Source organism: Ostrea edulis, chromosome 10 (assembly GCF_947568905.1).
Source record: "Ostrea edulis chromosome 10, xbOstEdul1.1, whole genome shotgun sequence".
NCBI classification, from domain to species: Eukaryota; Metazoa; Mollusca; class Bivalvia; order Ostreida; family Ostreidae; genus Ostrea; species Ostrea edulis.
The window spans coordinates 23,318-46,775 of record NC_079173.1 but is presented as its reverse complement, the minus strand read 5'-3'; the positions used below and the strand labels follow the sequence as shown (position 1 = coordinate 46,775).

Below are 23,458 nucleotides of genomic sequence, written 5' to 3'. Positions count from 1 at the left end.
TGATAACATGTCACGCTTTATAAATGCACAATAATGACTTATGGAATATATATCTCTGAAAAATATATAAATCGTGTGTAATCTTGAGATTTCTACATGGGAACTGTCGTTTACTTGGTAGTATATATTCGAAAGAGAAACACTGGGAAATTGTTTTTATAGAATCAAAATCTTGTGTTGTGCAGTATTAAACAGGAGCCTATTCATAGCACGCTTTTATTTCCGACTCCAGTATCGAGACAGGATGCTTGGTAGATTCAATTGTACTACACATTTAGATGAAAACCTTTAAATAATTTATCTAAGCAAAATACGAATGAAAGATCGAACGAACTATCCTTATTTTCCAAAAGGTAGTTCCGTCGTAATTTCTGTTGACTTTTCATTAGAATTTCACTGCGTTGCCGCTTACTTGTCACATTTCATCTTTCATTCAACAATCACTTTAATTTGCTAAACATCTTTTATTTTCTTGTAATTGCTTATTTATAATTCATATTTGATAATAAACCAATACAGGGGATAAAATGGTCACATCATTAAGTCGATCTTGCTATCTGAAATGAATGAGGTAAACGAAAGGCATTATATGTTATTCTTGTTTTCCATTATAAATCTTACTGATGTTCCTAACATATATCTCCAAGTATGCCACATTTGCTATTTCCTTCAAAGAGAATTCCCACCATGCTGTTATTGACGTCCAGTCCTGCGTAAAACTACAGATAGACTCATTATCGTTATCATGCTGAAAATGTCCGTCCACTGCTTTGTCTGCAGTCCAGGGCTGATCGGGATACGATAAACTCTGGGAGGTATTACCTCTAAATTGCGTTATTTGTGCAAGGTTAACTGAAATTTAATTTGAACTTAAGTTGAATGTATATTGATAAAAACAGAAAATGGCGAAATGAAAAAAAAATCTAAATTCGCCGACAAACTAGATCACCAAGGTTTAGATCAAATCAAATTTCTTACATCCCGGAAGTAAAACAAAAGAGATTTTGATATTCATTCCGTGCATATCTATGTTTTCTTGTGTAATTTTGATATGCACGTCTTTAAGACACGTCATTGCTGTTATCCAAATCAGGAAAAAAAAACAATATTTACACAGCAGGTAGTCATTATCAGCCGTGGTAGCTCCGTGGTAGAGCGGTGACTTCGTAACCGGGAGATCGAGAGTTTGAGCCCCGCACGTGTCATGACCATAAAGAGAAATAGATAGAAATAGATAGATAGATAAATAAATAGATAGATATATAGATATGGATTACCGAAACAGGACACTGGGGTGACAGCAAGTCCAACACAAAGTATCTTCAGTAAAATCTCCATTTTCTTGATCCCACTACAACACAAAGCACGCACAAGTTCTAGGGCTGAAACAATTAAACGCGGTTCACTCGAACCGCGATTCACAGCATTCGGTTCAATTTGCGGTTCAACATCTCCAAATTTCGATTCGGTCCATGTTTACATTTTTTTCCGGAAATAAAGAATTCAACACGGATTTGGTTTTTTACCTTACAATTTAATACAACAAAAATGGCGGACGCTAACTCTGGAATCGTGAATCCGGCAAATCTAAGGTCCCCTGTATGGAAGCATTTTGGTTTTAAAGAGAACGGAACTGCGGCAGTATGTAGAATTTGTTTCACAGAAATAAATTACCAATACTCTTGGATATTTTATAGCAAGTGATATAATAAAGACCATATTCCGTTGTTGAAAACGATGAATTTCAGGGGGGAAATGAAATAAAAACATGAAAGTTGTGTATTTTTTATTGTTTATTAGAGTTTTTGACAACTATTGAATTGAATCGAAAATAATCGAATTGTGGCCTAAGAATCGAAAATTGAACCGAACCGTGAGGTACCTGAATCGTTTCAGCCCTACGCACAACAACATTTACAGTAGTGAGAAACATCTCAGAAGCATGTACACGGAAGTAAAAAACATCTCAGAAGCATGTACACGGAAGTAAAAGAGCTTGCAAATTTCAGTGACAAGAACCACAAGGTTCCACAGAGCGCGTTTGTAAAGTAAAATCAAAGTACTGAAAGTAAAAATAGTCCCTGGTTCAACTTTTATTTAACAACAACACATTCTATTGGTTGTTTGTTTATCAAAATAGATAGTTTGGAAAACACTGACCCCAGGACTCACCGGATCCCTGGATATACTAGAGGTGGGATCAGGTGCCTAGGAGGAGTAAGCATCTCCTGTTAAATATATATTATTACTACAGTAACTTGATCCGAAGAGTCGGATCACGTCTCGTTGACAGGCACGGATCATCAGATCACACGAGACGATGAAGTTACTGTAGTAATGATAAATTTATTATATACCCCCTTCTGCATTTTAAATCCACATTTATAAGATAATAAATGTATTCCAAATTATCAAAAACACAGACATACATGTACTATGAAATTATGTTTTGTGTACGCAGTTTTGTTTTGTGACGGGGTCAACATTTTCCACAAATAACGGCATCAGTTTCAGAGGATACTGACACGGAATCAGAAAACCACAGTGTGGTGATCCGGAAAACCAAATCACACGCTGTGAAATCCACAGTATCAACGAACGATACATTGATGGGTATATAATAACATGTTATACCCGACGTGAGCCCAATATCTTGATCTGATAAACGTGCTTAGGACGGCTTAAGAATTGATATGAGACAAGTCAGACAGAATTTGACCCAATGCCAGCTTGTTATGACAAACAATGTTGTTATAAAAACCATATAATTTGCGAAATACTAACTTTAATTGAGACTGTTGAAACCCCTGCAACTACAACTTGTTTGTCAGTAGCCTGCCTCCATTTAAAAAGTGATCATACGCAGAACAAGCTCGGGCATATTGAATCAGCTGAGAGCTAGAAACACCATATGTAAGTGAGAGTGGAATATCGCCTCATGAATATAGAAAGTTGACGATGGAGAATCTGAAATCATCCCGTTTATCATAAAGATGAGTTAAGTTGTTAGTTTGGTGTCAATATCTATTTTTCAATAAAATGTCTAAGTATGAAGCAAAAATGTGAAATATGAAATGCGACTTGCATTATGTCATTGGGCACTATGGTGCTATATCAAAATTTTTGTATTCAATATTTTCTAGTACTTTTATCAATAACGTTTCAGATTCCGATAGAGTTCATACCGAGGTTTTGTTTTAGAAACCAATAAACAAACCAATCCGCACATATTGTTTATATTTGAAATTTAATAAATGTTATTGAAAAGATTAAAACATCACCTTAGTATATAATTTGTTCATGTATCTTATTGATAAACGGGGAATCAATCTAGGGAATATCAAAGCGGAGATGATCTCAAAATTAGTTCGAATCGGAAGTTTTATATACAACGGGCGTTTAACAGAGTCATACTATATAATGAATCTGTGTATAGATATAGCAGATAAATCCTCCGCATTGTGACGCTGCTTCTATAAACTACTTAAATGATTTCCTTTGTCCAAGGAAGGTTTCATTCATTCACTCTCTAATAATATCATATTAGATAAACAAAACGTTGATGACTTGGGGAAATTCGGGTTGCAGGGATGGGCGGGTACGGTGTATAAATCTCTGAGGTATAATCATGATATATGTTCATAAAGTTTGTAATCCGAGGTATTGGGAAAACCCGAGGATCATTATAAAGTTTGTAATCCGAGGTATTGGGAAAACCCGAGCATCATGGCATTTACAATTTTGGTAGAGGCCTTCTTGCTTTACATCATCATGCATTTAGTTTTTCTTAAACTTGTGCAGTTCTAGAGAAGAAAAAAAAAGAAAATTTGTCAATTTTGAGCAGTTTTTGCCCCCACTCTAAGGTCTATGGGGCGTAGAAATCCTGAAATTTACATTTTACATCCCTCTTGCTCCAGAGATGCTTCATACCAAAGCATGAAGTAAACTGGTTATATGAAATGACCCTCAATATATCTATCACAAAAAAAAAAAATTAAATCTTATAATTTACAGGATTCAACTAGTCTTATTGACATTTGTACTTTCATGATTTAAATGTTACCTGGCGCATAACTTCGCCACAAACGGTATATAACTCTGAGTTTAAGCTTGGGGTTTACTCATTAGCTGAAATTCACAGGGGAATTGGGCCCTTTTACAGATCTGGGAATATATGGACGATATTAGGTACAGTTAAATAACGTAGGCTATGGTTGTATATTATCATAAACTTTGAAATTTCGTAATACGACGTATGGCGATAAAAGCAGCCCATATCACAGGCACCTGAAGAGTGGATATTACTACCCCCCCCCCCTTTCATATTTTTTTGGTGGCAATAACTTCTCTGAAATGTATGAATTCCCAGTCTATCTCATCCCTCTTTCGATTCATGTAATCGTTTCACGATTTTTGTATGCTTTAGAGATTGGCCTTCTACCGGTATAATAAAATACACAAGGTAAGAAACAAAATTTGTAAACAAACAGGGGGTCCCCGTTTCGGGGCACATTTTCCAAGTAATTACAGCGTTACCTACGGAATGTTGGCGAACGGCAGGTCGGGGAGATGTCATACTACAAGTCTCTTCAACTCAAAAACCATCTCATCTCTTTTACGTATACTTGACATTATCTTGCGTGCATTGATCGAACAGGGCCTCATCTCTTCCACTGGCAGCCAAAAAGATCACATGCTACGAATTTATAACGTGTCGTGTGATAGGTCCGCGAATAATCCCAAGACCCTTCGGATGATCCCGAGACTAAGCAATGTCTTACTTCAGGTGCCTGTGCCCATATCGCCGATATTTAACAAAAAGATTAGCAAAATTTTCAGTAGAAGTCACAGGTGCTTGAGTTCAGGACCCCCCCCTCCAAATAAGCTACATGAGTTGATTTAATTATTTTTTTGGTTGAAAATATTTCTAATACATGCCAACAACGTCGTGCATAACCCTAAAGTCCAAAATAATTCAAAATAAGCCCTTTTAGAAAAATACCCTCACTGGTTATTATAACAGAACAAAGTTTCTCCCCCTCCCCCCCCCCCTTCTCTTTCTCTCCCACCCTCTTAAACATACACTATACGATTTGAGAAGTCGATAGATTTTCATCAGATTGATGATTATAAAAGCCGGTTGCCTCCCCCTTCCCCTTTGAAAAATAAAATTATAAATTAAATCGATATCGGTAAATCGACTTTTTCCTTCGACACATTGTAGGTCAGTGCATCAATTTAATTAAAAGCAAATCTTTTCTACCTTCTCTAGTGTAACGGTTAGAGAAGAATTGATTTTATTTAGATCAGCATTGGCTAATCATGCGCGGATCTAAATGGGGGTCGGGGGGGGGATCCGGACCCGACCCCCCCCCCCCCTGGAAGTTGCAAAGATAAAAAAGAATTACAATATAACGATTTATAAGGAAAATGAGTTATATCACGGGTTTGATTTTGTGAAAAGGTTCCCCCCCCCTGGAAAAAATTCCTGGATCCACGCCTGCTAACACTCTACATATACAGACGTCTAATGCTTTAAAAATAACATGATCTACAGGGGAACACAGTCAAAATGTTTGCAAACGAAATGTGTCATTCAGATATTTACCAAAAGTTTCCCTTCTGTGAGCGGGCAGGGGCGTAGCTAGGACTGTTTCAATGTGTAGGCACGTGTGATGAAACTAAAGAAACTAAACCGACACGCGATGCGCTGAAGGGTTAGATACAGGAAGGGGTGGCCCCTTCTCGCTGGGGTGGGTCACGGGGTAATCCTCGATTGATTAAATATTGTTTAACGTCCCTCTCGAGAATATTTCACTAATATGGAGACGTCACCACTGCCGGTGAAGGGCTGCAAAATTTAGGCCTATGCTCGGCGCTTATGGCCATTGAGCAGGGAGGGATCTTTATCTTGCCATACCTACTGTGACACGGGCCTGGTTTTTGCGGTCTCATCCAAAGGACCGCCCCATTTAGTCACCTCTTACGACAAGCAAGGGATATTGATGACCTTTTCTAACCCGGATCCCCATGGGATACCACGAGAAAAATTTTGAAATATTAGGACTCGTTTGCACTACTCTGAGCATCAAAATGATTGCAATAGACATTAAATATTGCACAACTTTTGGAAATTTTAAACTGTTAAGTTCGAGAGCGAGTCATTGTGATCACTAAAGTTTAAAAAATATATATATAAACATTATGTAGAATACGTTATAAAAAGAAAAGGTCCGACAGAATAATTTTATATCCGATTTTAAATACTAGAAATATATATGTTTATTTTGCAGACATTTATGGCCAAAAATGTGTTTTGAAAATAAAGGGAAAAAATGTGTAGGCACGTGCCTACTTGAGCCAAACGAAGCTACACCCCTGGCGGGATCTCCGTCCGAGTGGTCAATGTCGATGTAGTATTAGGCTAATATAAATGTTTGCTGAGGGAATTTCTTTAAGATTTGGTTCAGCGGCAGATTTAAATATGTATGGCGGAATCTTAAATACTAATGGGATGTCATCGATGTCGGAACATTAATTATCCATTCTGTATAATTTATGACTTTCAATAGAATCTATTCACACACATATGCATAGCTGCTGCAGCACATTGACACGTATGGCGTCATGACGTATCACGTGACTAGATAGCTCATTAGTGATGATTTGAGAAGCGCAAGCTTTGAATATATGCAGATAAAATGCATGCTTGTATCAATTATTGGGAGTAACAAAACAATATAACAGCAGAAACGTGCTTTATTAAGGTTACTCCTTCTGATTTTAATTACATTAAAAATCGTGGTAAAAACCCTTTAATGTAGAATAACACACAGAGAAATTTAAGGAGGAATAACACACCAAAGAAATTTAAGGAGGAATAACACACAGAGAAATTTAAGGAGGAATAACACACAGAGAAATTTAAGGAGGAATAACACACCAGAGAAATTTAAGGAGGAATAACACACCAGAGAAATTTAAGGAGGAATAACACACTAGAGCAACTACATGTATTTGAAAACATCGTTTACATACAAACTGGCCCTGTCTGTTGACTCCTTCTTCTCCACTCCTCCTCGTTCTTCTTCTTTTATGGTCCAGCTATAACCACAAAAGGTTATCTAGACTTAATATGTAAGACATTCTAATCTTCTATCGACTTTTACTTGTTCTGTTGTATATTTAAAAAAAGAAAAACATTTATTATGATCACAGTATTTATCATTGTTGTTTTGGTTGGTAGTGGTGTTGTTAACATTGAAAGAGTTATATTTGTTGTTGGTGGTGACGGTGCCATTGTTGTCTATACGATTGTTTTTCGTTCAGTCAGAGAGAGAGAGAGAGAGAGAGAGAGAGAGAGAGGGAGAGAGAGAGAGAGAGAGAGATGTCCGACAATAAACCATTTTGCCTTTTGTTGTAGGGTCATTCTGCTGATCACGTGGTTGTTAGGTCTTGTTCACCGCAGATTTGTTAGTGACATCAGATTGTATTAGATTACAGTAGTATAAGGCGACTAGATAGGGAGTTCAACTGAGTGCAGTTTTGAGTGCGGGCCGATAGGGAGTTCAACTGAGTGCAGTTTTGAGTGTAGTTTGGAGTGCGGGGTTTTATAGAGGGGGTCAAGCAGTTGGCCAGGTGGCCGGGGCCACCTGGCGCGGTCAAGCGGGGTTGGCGCGGTCAAACTGGGCCGGTGGGGAGAGGTGGTGCTGTGTAGCAGGCGAGGTGTTGGGGGGATAGCGTGTGAGCGTTTTGTATTCCTGGTGTATTCCTTTATGTGAAATTTTCAAATAAAAAGAATTAAAGAACAATTAAAAGTTTACACATTTATTCAATGAACAATTAAAAGTTTACACAAACACATTTATCAAATGAACAATTTACACATAATTTACGGACCTCGTCTAACAGCTGACAGAAAATAGATAGGCGTCAGGTTTCATTTCTCGGAAACGCGGATATTTTGTAAACAATGAGCTCAGATATTCCGAGGGATGTTTTCAAGGAGGTCCGCTCTCTCTTGTTATATAACGACGCTCTCGCCAGTTCGCTTCACTGGTGACCCAGTAACGTTTAGAAGATTGAAAATTAGAACATGCCAGGTTTCGTTTTCATTTCGCGGAAACGCGGGTATTTTGTAAACAATGAGCTCAGCTACGGAATTCGGTTAACATGCACAGAGTTTATGGATATGTTCACTATATTGTGTGGTTTGAGTCAGATCTTTCTGCATTAGGCCTTTGTATTGCATCTTAAGTGATTGATTTTTTTTTATTTTTTTTTTTATTTTTTACTCGGGAATGATTCACAGGTGCTTGTGGACAGGACTTCCGGTACCCCCCTTCTTTTATTTAAAAATGTTCAATTCCTTGGGTATTTCGGACGTATTTTTGATAAAATATGTAACTTCAGAGTTTATCTATTTCAATGGAATACACAAATCTCGCATAGAAACCGTTTTTAAAAATGTCATATCACCGATCATAATATATGAACAAGGTGTGCAACTCAGCCAGCGACATGTTGAAAAAATCTACACCTCGCTGAGAAATCCTATCGAAAAAACACCAATAATGCATATACCAACTGAAAAGAACGGTCATTCTAAATCTACTGATGATTCGTGGATTAAATGCATCGTTATTTGGTGGGCAATAACTACTTCACACCGCTCAATTTCATCGTTTTAACCTCGCCACTTCTCATTTCTGACTATAACGAACGGAAGTTGTAATGCTGGAATATTTCTGTCGCAGCCAACTATTTTTAGAACGAGAAAACCCGAGACGAGGTCTTCCGAATACCATTAGCTACACGAAAAGGGAAGAGAATACCGATCATAGTAATCAAGTCTAGCCAAAGAGGGTCATACATGTAATTTCATTTAACTGGTCAAGTCGGTTGTGGAAAGACTAGCACATCCACAAATATAATTAAAAACCTCATAGTGTTGGGTAGGTAATTTATCATGGAAATCAGAAAGAACCATGAAAGCAATGTTCCACATTTCAGTTATAAGGCCAACTATATATCATTGGCTAACGTTCGTTTTTTAAAAAGAAACAAAATAGTTTATCAAGCCCCTTACATATGATCAGATCCAAATTCGATTAAAAATATAAAAAGTAGGGGGGGGGGGAGTTAACAAATTAATTTGTAAAGGAATGTCAAAACTTTATGTTATAACTTAAATATAAGATTAAACAAATATCAACAACCAGCACTTGTGCATGCATTGCACACATATTTTGTGTATAGTTCACATCATGATAAAAAAAAAACTACCCGTTTCTACCCCTACCCCACTCCCAATATCATTTAAGATAATTATAATCAAACATTGATCTGTTCAGTATGACCTAATCACAGGGGTTCAGGCCCCCACCCTTCTCCGAAGAACATACATGATTCGACTTTTTGGTTGAAACTCTCTACTGCTTATCAGCAATGTCTTGCAAACACAATAAAGTCAACTCATGTAGGTTATTCGGGGGGGGGGGGGCATTGTGTCAACACCATTATGATCCAAATCATATCGTATAGGGTTAAGAGTTTACAATGATAGTATATTTGGATATATTAAAAGTAGTATGGTTCCAATAATGTGTAAGTGTACATGTCTTTAAAGTCTTTCCACAACCGATTTGAAATATTTTTATCGGTATTCTCTTTCCTTTTCGTGTAGATAATGGTATTCGGAAGACCTCGTCCCGGGTTTTCTCGTTCTAAAAATAGTTGGCTGCGACAGAAATATTCCAGCATTACAACTTCCGTTCGTTATAGTCAGAAATGAGAAGTGGCGAGGTTAAAACGATGAAATTGAGCGGTGTGAAGTAGTTATTGCGCACCAAATAGCGATGCATTTAATCCACGAATCATCAGTAGATTTAGAATGACCGTTCTTTTCAGTTGGTATATGCATTATTGGTGTTTTTTCGATAGGATTTCTCAGCGAGGTGTAGATTTTTTCAACATGTCGCTGGCTGAGTTGCACACCTTGTTCATATATTATGATCGGTGATATGACATTTTTAAAAACGGTTTCTATGCGAGATTTGTGTATTCCATTGAAATAGATAAACTCTGAAGTTACATATTTTATCAAAAATACGTCCGAAATACCCAAGGAATTGAACATTTTTAAATAAAAGAAGGGGGTACCGGAAGTCCTGTCCACAAGCACCTGTGAAAGAAACCCCCCTTTCCGCATCTGATTATTTCTAGCATACTCTTGAAAATGGAAAAAAAAAAGAGTATCCTGCATTAGATGCATTTTACGCACATTTCCATTAACATCACATACCATCACTGATACACCACTCACCACCACTTGTACACCACACACTACCACTTAGTTTTTGTACGTTTCTCAAGAATTGTGATATACAGCATCTTTTCAAAAGATGTGGGTGGCCCTTAAAAGGGCCGGAGGGGGGGGACTATCAAAGTCCCCCACACTGTCTATGAGGTTGTTTACCCCTCTTACTGGGTGGCGGGCTTGTTCTGGCGGCGGCGGTGCCTCTTCTTGAGAGGCTGCTTAGGGGCGTCTGGCACTCCTTCGTGGAAGAAGTGCCACTCGTACTCCCCATCTGGTCTGAAAACAATTCTACCCGGGGGCCGCTCCACTACACGGAGCTCCGCCTCCCAGTCCTCCCGGAGGTGTTCAGGCACCACGTTGTGGTTAGTAATGGGCGGGGTCATGGGGGTCCTCATTACCGGCATGGTGGTCCCCGGGGGCCGCTGATCCAACTCAACCTCCGCCTCCCAGTCCTCTGGTGGGACCACGTTGTTGTTAGTAATGGGCGGGGTCATGGGGGTCCTCAGCCCAGGCATGGGGCGCAGCGGACTTCTCGCTAGGCGGGAATAGCTCATCTTCTTCAAACTTCAAACTTCCTAAAATCTTCTTAAACCTTGCTGGATTACCAGTGAAGCGAACTGGCGAGAGCGCCGGTATATAACGAGAGAGCGCGGACCTCCTCGAAAACATCATGCACTTCGGAGACGAAGGCAAGATGGCGACCGAGAAATGCTGAATTTGTGCTTTCGAGAAGAGAGTTTTTTCTCATTTTCTTTTTCTACACATTCAATTTCTCTGAATTGGAGATTCTATCTGATCGATTCCGAGACGCGGAATTGATTAAACTTAATTTTATTGTGCTAGGTCGCATAGTTTTCAAAGAAACAGAGGTCAAAGAGTTCGAGTCGAGGCTCGATGTTTCTTCTCGATCTCTTTAATGATTCATTTCTCACGTCTGTGAGGCAGTAGAAACCCCAATGATAGTTAGATCGATAGAGAAAAACCCATTTTATCATATGTTAATGCCACTTTCGATAGGCCCCCGAACCTTTGACAAAGAAACCCTCGTGATTGACACTCATCAAACACACCTCGTAAGTGTGACTTATAAAAACGAAAGCTGTAGCATCGACACTCAACAAAAACAGATCATGAGCGTGATTTATGTGGAAGAAGATATTTTTTCTATGTCGGTGGATGCTATTGTGCAACAATATAATTTATTGACAAATGGAAATATTGCTCGCCGTAATAATTTGGCCCTGGCGCAAAGACTAGCAATTCCTAAAACGACCCTCGATCGGGGAGTTCCTGGCCTCCTAGATACGATTAATAAAAAAAAAATTAAAAAAAAGTGTATATTGTCATTCCAAAATAATATGTATAGTGTGACTTATGTGCAGGGTGGTTTACTGAGTATATCCGTGAATGCGATTGTACACCATTGTAATTATTTAACGGTAAAACCTCATGGGTTAAGTCAAAAGTATTGCCGACAAAGAACTATGGTTTCAACAATGTTTACGTGAATTGGGCAGATTGTCGTACAAGACTTTAGCCTTCCCTTATAAGATTGGGTGTGGCTTAGCGGGAAATTCCACCCGTTACAGACAATTTATTCAAGACTTTGCTTATAGGTATGATAAACAAGTGTATATTGTCATTAAAACATAATCATGTGTTTGGTAGTAAATAAAGTGCAACTGGTGTTAATTTGTGTACGTTTCTCAATCATTGTGATAAACAGCATCTTTTCAAAAGATGTGGGTGGCCTTTAAAAGGGCCGTGGGGTTTATACTCTGTGCCTTTCTAGACGCCGATGAATCGGCAGAGGGGGCACCGCCTGTATCGACCTCCCTCCAGCTGGACCACACACTCGCAGCACACTGCTCGTTGTTTGCAGTGGCTACACTCTAGCTGTGAGTGTTTGGCGTCTTGCAGACAGATGGGGCAGGTAAACCAGATCGATGGGACTCGATCTGCCCACCCCGGGACGACGGTCTCGTGTTCTGTCGGCGGTCCTGGTGATGCCGGTGTTGTGTGGAGTGGCAGCAGACGAACGGCACCGCGACGTCGTGCCCGTGGTCTCGCCGGCGTTGACTGGGGTGTCGGTGTTTGGGGCACCACTTCGTCCAGGCTCGCCCTCGATGGCGAGCGCTGTTCCGAGGGTCCGGGTTGCGGTGAGGTGTCTGTTGGCTGGGGGCGACGTCTGGGGGTAGTGGACATACGAGCTGTCCTACGGCGGGTGCGGCCCCGTCCAGGGCGCTCGTAACGTCGCCGCACTTGGTTGACGAGCTCCACAACCCCCGAGGTATCCAGGGCGCTAAACTGCGCCAATTCCCGGGTGTTCGTGATTGCCCACTCCCCACCATCGTTCCGCTCGCTAACGAGTTGTAGCCGGTATCTGATCCCCGCCACGGTGTCAAAAATCATTCTACTTCTCGACATTGTTATTCTTGTTCTTAAAATCGTGTTGTTGCTCCTGGATTACCAGTGAAGCGAACTGGCGAGAACGTCGTTATATAACGACAGAGCGCGGACCTCCTCGAAAACATCTCTCGTTTCGGAGACGAAGCCAAGATGGCGACCGAATTTAATATTGAATATTTCACTCATATGGAGACGTCATCACTGCCGGTGAAGGGTTGCAAAATTTAGGCCTATGCTCGGCTCTTATGGCCATTGAGCAGAGAGGGGATCTTTATCGTCCCACACCTGGTGTGACACGGAACCTCGGTTTTTGCCGCTTCGTAATACCCATGTTATAAAAAATCACACATTTTTGTAGGTTTACAACTTTTATTTATTGCATATTTCAGATGAAAAATGTCATTTGATGTAGCTTTTTCTTTCAAGTAGATGCAGGTCAATATTTGAATGAATTCAGTTTTTAAAGACAGTGTTTCTCGTTATACAGAGGTGTGATTCTATCGCATCGGTTGGTCTTCCTCTTCCTCCTCGTCTTCATCATTGTCATACTTATCTAGGTAAGATTCAAGTAAATATTTGTGTTTGCGAAGAGCCATCTTAATGGATTTCTTTAATCCATGATTGTCGGACACAAATTCATCGATGGCGTCCGTCACCTGTTCATGCGTTGTGTCTTCTTGCAACTGATACTGATCGTAAAGGAACCGCTCATACAGTTTTCTAAACTGTTGATAAGTTTCTCCTTTGGTCTTTTCGTCTGCTTTCTTACTAGCTTTCTTTTCTGACATATTTTGGTTCAAGTATTTCTCGTATCTCTTTTGCCACTCTCCGGCAATATGTTTTCGCGCTTTATGTGCCATTTGGCGAAAGACGATATCCTCTTCCTCTGCGTTACTGTCAGTATCACTCTGTGTTGGAGAGACGTCACTCATGTCAATATCCTCTTCCTCATCGCTGTCCCCGTGTTTTAGTCTTTTATGACGCATCATGGCATCTTTGCGGGAAATTAAAGCATGACACTCTGAGCACTCAATCATGTTAACTGCTCGAATGCATAAAAGTGAATGAATAATTCCTGGCTTTTAGGTTCTTTATATACTTCCACCACCACCACGCAATTACCGGTCGCACTGCTCAATGGTAGAGCGTTCGCTTAAAAGCTTCCTAACCGGAAGTTCATGAATTCGAATCCTCATGCCATCACCCACCTAAGACGTAAACATTGGTAGTGATTGGTCCTCCAAATGCACCGCATTTACGGGTCTTTCAAAAGACCGTATGGCGGTAGGCGTTTGCACGCTAAAGAGCCCTCACTACTAGGGGTAATAACCACCAAGCATAGGACTTCATCCACAAGTGGTGTATAATAAGGGTGAAAATTTCTCGGAAGACGTGAAATAACCAGTCAACTACTACCATCCACACTTTCGTTAACATCACACATACACCCTACCTACACTTTCGTTAACACCACATACCACAACCATTATTTTCATTAACATCACATACCACCACTTATACACCACGTACCACCATTCACATTTCCATAAACACCATTTACACACAGCTAATGGGACAACAGATGCTAACACATGTGTTTTAACACCGTTTTTTTCTACACCAATCACACCACTACCTATACAGGTCTGAGAATTGATAGTTTTACATATCAATATCAACAAAAGAGATAGATCTACCGTTATTACTTTGCATGCATCACCATCATACTACCACACACACATTTCCATTAACACCACCATACTACCACTCACATTTGCATTAACACCACCTATACACCACTCATACACCACTTACCACCACCTATACAACCCATACCACCACCTGTACACCACTACTGGCACACCAGATGCCATCACTTACATCTTCTTTAACATTACTCACACCACTACCTATACAGGTTTGAGAATTGATAGTTTTACATATCAATATCAACGAAAGAGATAGATTTGCCGTTATTAGTTTGCATGTATTACCATCATACTACCATGCATATTTCCATTAACACCACCATACCACCACTCGCATTTCCATTAACACCACATACCATCACCTATACACCACATACCACCACTCATACACCACATACCAATACTCAAACACCACATACCAACACCTATACACCCCATACCACCAACTGTATACCACTACTGGCACACCACATGCCATCACTTACATCGTCTTTAACATAACTCACACCACTACCCATTTAGGTCCCAAGTTATGTATTTCTTAGCATAACAATATTAATGAAAGAGATTGCTCTACCAATATTAGATTGTGTGTCACCACCATACTACCACTCACATTTTATAAACACCACATACCACCACTTGTACACCACAAACTACCGCTTATACGCTAAATAACACCTACTCCCCACTATCGGCACACCAGTTCCCTTGACTTTGGGTTTCTTTAACACTACTCACACTATTATCTATATAGGTCCTTAATTTTGCATTTCTTTCCATAATATTAATTAAAGAGATTGATTTAGTTTTATTAGTTTGCATGTTTCACCACCATAACACCACACACTACCAACCAAATTTTCACTAACACCATATACCACCAAATTTGGACCACATACCAACTCTCACATTCTCATGAACACGACTACTGGCACCGCAGTTGCCACCACTCATATTTACTTTAACAAGGATCCGTGTTTACCCTACTCTCAATTGTGTAATCATTATAAGATTGTTCATTATCTTCACTTTTTCATGAACAATTATGAGACTTTCTATAGTTGATATAGTAAAAACCCAGATCTATAGAGAGACCAAGTGCTCCGATAAAGGGAAATTTAAAATGCAGCTAATGCAGGATACTCTTTTTTTTCCATTTTCAAGAGTATGCTAGAAATAATCAGATGCGGAAAGGGGGGGGGGTTCTTTATGTGTCAGAATTGTGTCCTAACTCTTCCTTTGGTAAAAGGAATATAAATATATATACACTTTATACACCATCATACACCGTATATCGTTACCCCTTTACACGCTGCTCGCAATAATTATGTAGAATTAGATTTCCTTACATAACGTAGTGATGATCGGGAGAAAATAGAGGGGCGATTTCAAGGTCATAATATAATTATGACCTTCGCGCAAATATAAAAATGTTGAGTGATTTGATGTGAAATTGAAATAATATATTATTTGACAAGAAAAATTTTCACGTATACAGCTTATGTATAGGTTAGACGGCAACTTTACTTGATAACGCCTATCAATATAACGACAACATATAGACATGAATTGTAAGATGTACGTCGTGACGTACTTTTTCGTTGTGATCTCATAAGGTGCGAAGTGCACAGATATCATAGTTGTTTTTATATACTATAAAACTGTTCTGCTATAGCCATAATAGTGTTGATGTCCAAAGTACTTTTAGAGTAAAAATGAATTATTTTTAAATATATAGCGTAAAACTATATGCGATCCGGGTTAGAATAGGTCCTCAGTACCCCTTGCTTGTCGCCAGAGGCGTCTAAATATGGGGTGTTCTTTCGGATGAGATCGCAAAAACCGAGTTTCCGTGTCACACCAGGTGTGGGACGATAAAGATCCCTCCCTGCTCAAAGGCCGTAAGCGCCGAGCATAGGCCTAGATTTTGCAGTCCTTCACGGGCAGTAATGACGTCGCCTTATGAGTGAATCATTCCCGAGTAAAAAATCAAAAAAAAAAAAAAAATCAATCACATAAGATTCAATACAAAGGCCTAAGCAGAAAGATCTGACTCAAACCACACAATATAGTGAACATATCCATAAACTCTGTGCATGTTAACCGAATTCCGTAGCTGAGCTCATTGTTTACAAAATACCCGCGTTTCCGCGAAATGAAAACGAAACCTGGCATGTTCTAATTTTCAATCTTCTAAACGTTACTGGGTCACCAGTGAAGCAAACTGGCGAGAGCGTCGTTACATAACAAGAGAGAGCGGACCTCCTTGAAAACATCCCTCGGAATATCTGAGCTCATTGTTTACAAAATATCCGCGTTTCCGAGAAATGAAACCTGACGCCTATCTATTTTCTGTCAGCTGTTAGACGAGGTCCGTAAATTATGGTAGAGTCTATAACATAACCCAGTCACGGTTTCCGGGGAAAATATTTCCGATACGGTTTTCACATCTACAATGTTCTTGAACACCGAACTCGATTGTATTTTTGTATTTTGTATTTTTGGTGACATTGAACCTTTTTCGAAGCGGGAAATACAAAATGATATCCATATTTTATGTGTATGAAGTCTACTTTTCATATCAGCAACTATAAGAGATGGCTGGAGAAACTAGGTATGAATGTTGTATTAAGATAATCTTGAAATAGGTATAATTTTATTTTTAAATTCGTTTTAAGATCTCTGTACATAGAGCTCATGTTATTTGTTTATCAACTTTATGTTTGTACACAGTGCTGACTTTAGATAAAATTTACTTACTTATGTATAAAAAAAAATCTCAACAGCTTGATAAAATTTTTTGAAGACATAATGCCCGGGTTCAATTTACTTTAGGAAAATGAGGGGGGGGGGGGTGACAAATTTCGCTAGTGTTGACAGTTGCTTGTTGTCTTTCAAATCAGTAGTGACGCTTGGAAAGACCTGTTCGATGCTAGATCAACATCACTCTGTGGATATGTGACATCTTCCACAAAATGGACAGGTTGCTACAGGAGTACGAATATGCAACTTCCTCCAGGTTCCGTTGTTTAAAAAGTTACAAACAATTTGGAAAGGATCTGGGTAAGATCCTGTTGCTATATTTTATTGTTGGTAAAGTTATTTCTTGGTTCTTCAGTACATCTTGTAAACATTTTTAGCTCACCTGAGCCAAAGGCTAACTTGAGCTTTTCTAATTGAAGTTTGTCTGTTGTCTGTCATTGGTGTTGTCATCGTAAACACAATTTCATCTTTTTCTCTTGAGAACCACTGGGCATATTTCAACCAAATTAGCCACAAGGTATCCTTGGTTGGAGGGAATTCAAGTTTGTCCAAGTGAAGGACCAAATCTTCTTGCATAGGGAGATAAAGGAAATAATGCAAATTAGATAGGGTCATTAAAAAATAATTTCAAGAACCACAGGTCAAGAAAATTTGAAATTATGAAAGCATCCTTTCATAGTGTAGATTTAAGTTGGTTCAAATTAACACCTTTATCAAAAAAGGTCAAATTTTCAATTAACTTAAATTCAGCATTTTCTTTTGCAATTACTGTAGATTAAGGAAAGGTTGATAAATCCCATATCAGATTTGTGGACACTCAGGAAAATGCCAAACCCCATATAGAATATGATGGCATCCCTCTCATAATAATGGGTAAAAAAGTAATGGAATGCCATCAAGGACATGACAGAGACAAAAACAGCAACTAAAAGAAACAACTGAAAGCAAGAGAAGATGTAAGTAAGCATCATGTTACTAATGAAATAATTCACATTTTCGGTTGCAGTATAAATATCACTCTTTTATAGTGTGGCAATACAAGAGGCCATCATCTTAATTTATTTTATTCTGTTTAATGAACAGACTGCAATGATGGATTTAAGTTTATCCTAATACATAGAAAATGTAAATAATACAATTATGGGCTTAAAAGGTGATATATATATATATATATATAAAGCACAAACAAACAATTATAACACCCAACCTTACGTTTACCCCTAGGATCTAAACGATACATGTGAAAATCAATTAATTAATATATAAAGCACTAAATAATCACAACTAGGTACTGAAAATTTTCGCCCCAGCCCGGGGTCGAACCAGCGACCTACGGCACCCACCGCCTAGCAAGATTGTCAAGTGTGTATAAGTAGCGCTTTAGGAGCATAACAAAGCTTCCTTTCTTAGGGAAGTCGTTGTGGCCGAGTGGACTTACGCACTGGTTTGACAATCTTGCTAGGCGGTGGGTGCCGTAGGTCGCTGGTTCGACCCCGGGCTGGGGCGAAAATTTTCAGTACCTAGTTGTGATTATTTAGTGCTTTTTATATATATATATATATATATATATATATATATATATATTGCAAATTCTTAAATTTAAACTTCTAATCCATGTTAGATATTGTTGCAACCGACCAGAGCAAATCAGTGACCCAAATCTTTAAATCTAACAACCACTCAATACAAATTGTCTGTTGAAGTTTATAATAGTGTTTAACATGAACAATACCAAGTCAATGATTATAAGCGAGGGATACAAAAGAACTCGTTTGATACCTTATGATTATACTGAAGTCATTAGCTTCACGCATTGATATACATACGGGCTTTTTATTCATAGTACGAACGTTAGATTTAAAGTTTAAACCACTGCATGCAAGTCCCTGTCTTTTAAAGGTCTTCTTTATCTAGGTGGGGTTACGTCTGTTTGCTGGTTCAAAATACACCCACGGTCGCTCTGTTTGGTCTTTTAGCACACATTGACAATCCAGGTGAGGTACGATATATCCACTGTTCTGTTTAGTCTTCACACAGTCAAAATCCAGGTGAGGATACGATATATCCACTGTTCTGTTTAATCTTCACACATTGACAATCCAGGTGAGGTACGATATATCCACTGTTCTGTTTAGTCTTCACACAGTCAAAATCCAGGTGAGGGTATGATATACCCACTGTTCTGTTCTGTAGAGCTATTTCCTCTGATCTGATGTTTCCTTTTGTTTACGATTTTCACAGATTGAAATTTGGCGGAGATTATTTAATTGTTTCCGCACCACCGAAACTATACATGAAAGATTGACGTCAGTTTTCCTGGCTTTTAGTTTTTTGGAAATTAGCATTTTCATTCAGTGCCATCACAAAACAAATTCTATTCCCTATGTTCAGTGGCGGATTTAAGGAGCCTCTCCCATACATTTTCAAATCTAATGCAGACCATAGTCTCTTAGATAGAAATAAAAAATAAACAATAAAAAAATCAACTTATAGAAATACCTGAGAAGATTTTTTGATATATTGTTATTTTTATTGGGAGAAATTATATTATATTCAACAAAAAAAAAACTAAATTAACCCCCACCCCCCCAAAAAAAAAACAACTTAATTTTATGTCATTTTCATTAATTTCATATCAATGACAGAATTTTAAAAAAAATACACAGGAGACACTCCCTGTTGCCTCCCCTATAATTTCAATTCTGCATCCGCCCCTATTAAATTGTAAACTATATCCCACAGGGCCATGGTTTGATCAAACTTAAATCCGCGGTTTCTCTCCATATTTTAATATCAACTGCAATGCGGTAGTACTGTTCCTATTGAGAAATTCTTTATAATGACTCCTTTTCTGTCCCGTAAAATACTTGTTTCGCCTATTGTGGTCCATCCTTACTCCTTGGGGGCCATGATTTGAACAAACTTCGATCTGCAGTACATGTAGATGCTTTGATATTGAGATTGTTGGAACCCCTCAGCATCAAATTGTTTGTCAGTAGCCTGCTTCGATTTAAAAACCGACCGTAAGCAGAACAAGCTCTTGTGTATCAAATCAGATGAGATATATAAACACCATATTTCACCTGACCATATGCAAGTGACAATGAATTATTTCTACATAAAACAATAGGTACTGTGAGCAATGGTCACTAAGAATACCCCTCGCTTACTCCAATCTCCCATAGGGTGTTGTTAATAGGTATAAATTACCTCTTTTCTGAGTGTAAAAATATGGTATGCCTTTGTAGAAGAAAATGGAAGATATAGTCCGAACACAAATCCATGGCATGAACCTATAATTTTGACCTTGAGATCAAAGGTCAAGGTCATAAAGAGGTCATGAATGTACATGACATATAGTCTCAAGGTGATACACCCATGTCTTATGGTATGACAAAACCCTGTAATCAATTTTGACCTTGAGGTCAAATTTCAAGGTCATCTAGAGGTCATGAAGGTACCCGACACATTGTCTCATAGTGATATACTCATGTGTCAAATATGGTATGCCCATGTCAAAGAACAAAGAAGTCATGGCCCTGACACGAATCCATTGTAAAAACCTTTAATTTTGACCTTGAGGTCAAGGTCATATGGAGTTCATGAAGGTACATGATACATCGTTTCATGGTGATACACGCATGTGTCAAATATGGTATGCCTATGCCAAAGAACAAAGTTATGGCCTGGACACGAATCCATTGTTAAAAAAAAACCCTTTAATTTTGACCTTGAGGTCAAGGTTCAAGGTCATATAGAAGTCACAAAGGTACTCGACACATCGTCTCATGGTGATCCACCTGTGTGCCTAATATCGATTGCCTAAGTCAAAGAACAAAGAAGTTATGGCCCGGACACGAATCTACAGACAGACAGACAGAGCGATTCCTATATACCCCCCTGAACTTCGTTCGGGGGTATAATTAAATATGGGATGTTGACGATGGAAAAGTTGAAATGCTCCCGTTTGTAATAAAGTTGAGTAACGTTAGTGTGCCGTTAATATCTTTCAATAAAATATCAAAGTATGGAGCAGTAGTGGGCGACTCTGTGGTGTCTTTTATTTCGAGCTCACAGGGGTATATCAAAGTGATCATTCGGGTAACCCAGCTCTTGCCCACTCACTCCGAGGGCGTGGTTTGAAGAACTCTAAATCTCTTCGTATTACTGAAGCTTTGCATCAGATTTATCTTTTCTGGATATTTAGCTCTTGTAATATTGAAATACCATGTTTAAGAATTCCTGCATCGGGTTCAGATTACGTGTTTGTTCAATTCAAGGTTAAAAATTCCTACATCGAGTTCAGATTACGTGTTTGTTTAATTTAAGGTGCTAACGTTGTCCTGATACTTTTAGATTTTTATGTTTAAATCAAACAGAAGTGAATTGTCCATTCTTCAAACGTGATCAGATTACAACTCTTGTAAAATGTTATTTTTAAGAATATGCCTGTGTATTTTCACCATTACCCCTATTACATGTAGTGTGCAGGGGCGGATCCAGGACTTGCGCTTACGGGGGCGCCACTTTATAAGGCAGGGAGTCTGGGGCCGTTCTGAGACCCCCCGTGGGTCCAAGCAAAGCCCTGGTTGGGCCAGGGGGCGAAGCCCCCAGAGGCTCCTGGATTTTACAGGACTTGAAATATGTTTCCTAATTTGTAATATTTTCTATCATTTTTAATAAAGTGAAATTAGTAAAATAATGCAAAGTTTAGGGTTTTTGGAAAACACAAGTTCTCCCAATAAAGTAATTCAAGTAATCAAAAGATTGTGTCATTTATTTCTCCGGGAGTGGAAGAAATTATTGCTTATTTTATCGTTTAGTACATTTTTCTAAACAAGACACAACGATTTACTGTAAATTTGAAAATTTTAGGGGAGGGGGGGGTCTGAATATACTAATTCACATTCAAATCAGGAATTGCCTGCAGTACACATTATTATAAAACAGTACATTTAGGGATATTTTAATGACGAAAGAATGGTTAGAAAATTAAAAGAAAAATTTTCAAAACCAGGTATTCTCAAAAACACAATATATATATAGTTTTTGTAATCGTTGCAATTTTTGTCTCAGAATGCTAAAAAACATATTAGGGAGGGGGGGGGGGGGTATTGATATTTTATCTTTTTCCAAAACTCCACATTTATCATGCTTATTTAGCCTGTAGCCCATTTTCACATCCCCTGCAAAGGCGACCATGTCCACAGCAAAACTCCCAGATTGATTGATTGTATATTGTTTAACGTCGTTCTCGAGAATATTACACTCATATAGAGACGTCACCACTGCCGGTGAAGGGCTGCAAAATGTAGGCCTATATTCGGCGCTTATGGCCTTTGAGCAGGAAGGGGGGTCTTTATCGTGCCACACCTGCTGTGACACGGGACCTTGGTTTTTGCGGTCTCATCCGAAGGATCGTCCCACTTAGTCGTCTCTTACGACAGGCAAGGGGGTACTAGACCTATTCTAAACTCGGACCCCCACGAGATCAAAGCTCCTAGAAGCTGTGTGTAAAGGCAAATAACACACACCTTGGGACACGGAGAATCTCCGTGGTTTGTCCACTGTGGGAAGTATAAAACTCGTATCGTGTCTTGTAGGTCAACAACATGAGAGTGTATGGGAGAGCATGTTTGCAATGAGAGCAGTCTCTCTCCCATTTACATTTTCTGATGCGAGGAAGCCTAATGCGCTTTTTATACACCCTCAGCTGTACTGCGTACCAGTAAAGTGTTCTGCCTGCACGCACTAATTTAAAATAGCTAGTTGAGTCTATCGATCACAGAGAGAGAGAGAGAGGGGGGGGAGGGAGGGAGCGGGGTTTGATAAATTTACAGAAAGACACACATACATAAAAAGGTGCAATCCCCGCTCGGTATGTAACAATTTGCTACAAAGTGCTGCACAAATGGCGACGCTATGCAACAAAAATAAGAAGGAAATAGAGTTACATAGCGTCGCCGTTCGTTATCACACCTCGTGTCGTATCAAACAGATCTGCCTAGGAGCAGGCATATAGAATCAGGGGGTGGGGTTATACCCCATATTTATGACTACGATCGTTTCCTGGTTTTTTTTTCTTGAATGAAGATGTATCATTAGGTAACTCCCCTGTACTATTTCTGAAGGACATCCCACCATTTATTTCAATTCAAAACAAAATATATATAGATTTAAAATAAAAATGAAAAAAAAAAGAAGAAGTTTGGATTAGAAACGTTTAGGAAATATTTTACCCCATATTCACCGTAAT

General features: G+C 38.9%; 2 long non-coding RNA genes across 3 annotated transcripts in view; both read right to left on the bottom strand.

Moving 5' to 3' along the window:
* The window catches only part of LOC125672774 (uncharacterized), a 140,045-nt gene that overhangs the window by 98,641 nt on the left and 17,946 nt on the right, over positions 1-23,458 (bottom strand). The gene's annotated exons all lie outside the window — the stretch shown is intronic.
* On the bottom strand, positions 452-8,007 carry LOC130050858 (uncharacterized). 2 transcript variants are annotated; one of them, XR_008799182.1, is made up of 3 exons: positions 7,900-8,007; positions 7,039-7,104; positions 452-852 (listed from the first exon to the last, which is right to left on the bottom strand). It is a non-coding gene; the product is annotated as an uncharacterized LOC130050858 (long non-coding RNA). The 2 variants fall into 2 exon arrangements; XR_008799183.1 differs by lacking the exon at positions 452-852 and adding an exon at positions 930-1,351.